We start from the raw sequence: 598 nt of genomic DNA, 5'->3' as shown, positions 1-598 counted from the left end.
AGCTGGCGATGAGTCAGAGGAAGGAAGACGGTGACATCACAGTTAAGAAAAGAAGATGGAAGGTTGAAGTTTAATGAACTTCAGATTAATCCATAATCCACCAGACTGTTACTTTAAATGAACACAGTGAAATTAGAAAAAAATTATACAAAAAATAATGTATTATTATAATTAACATTTCATATATTTTATTTGTATTTAATTAAAAAAAAATTTAAATAGAATAAAATCACATTTTAATTTTGTGAATCCTGCTACAGAATCCTTTAAACTAAATGTTTTCCTGAAACTCTGTGCTGATGATTCACATTTATGTCACGTTTTAATTAAATGCCTGAAAGAATTTAATTGGTCATTACCATATTCCAACATTTAATCCCCCCCCTCAACTCCCCGCTGCTGTCTTTAAAGCCCTGACTTTGCTGACTCAGCATTTCATTTTACCGCCTCCGTCCAGTGAGATAACGGTGGTACTACATTACGCAGTACATGCGAGTATTTTTATTTCAATAAGGTTTTACTTTTTTTTGCTCCTTGAACTCGAGGTCCTTCCAGACCTGCTGACGACTTATTATCAGTATATGCAGATGACGCTCTT

The 598-nt window shown here is 33.6% G+C and overlaps 1 protein-coding gene across 1 annotated transcript in view; it reads left to right on the top strand.

The window, feature by feature from the left end:
* The window catches only part of LOC103394022 (MAP7 domain-containing protein 1), a 41,313-nt gene that overhangs the window by 13,299 nt on the left and 27,416 nt on the right, over nt 1-598 (top strand). The window lies entirely within an intron of this gene.

Source organism: Cynoglossus semilaevis, chromosome 18, assembly GCF_000523025.1.
Source record: "Cynoglossus semilaevis isolate Cse_v1.0 chromosome 18, Cse_v1.0, whole genome shotgun sequence".
NCBI classification, from domain to species: Eukaryota; Metazoa; Chordata; class Actinopteri; order Pleuronectiformes; family Cynoglossidae; genus Cynoglossus; species Cynoglossus semilaevis.
This window is presented reverse-complemented; position numbering and strand designations above follow the sequence as displayed.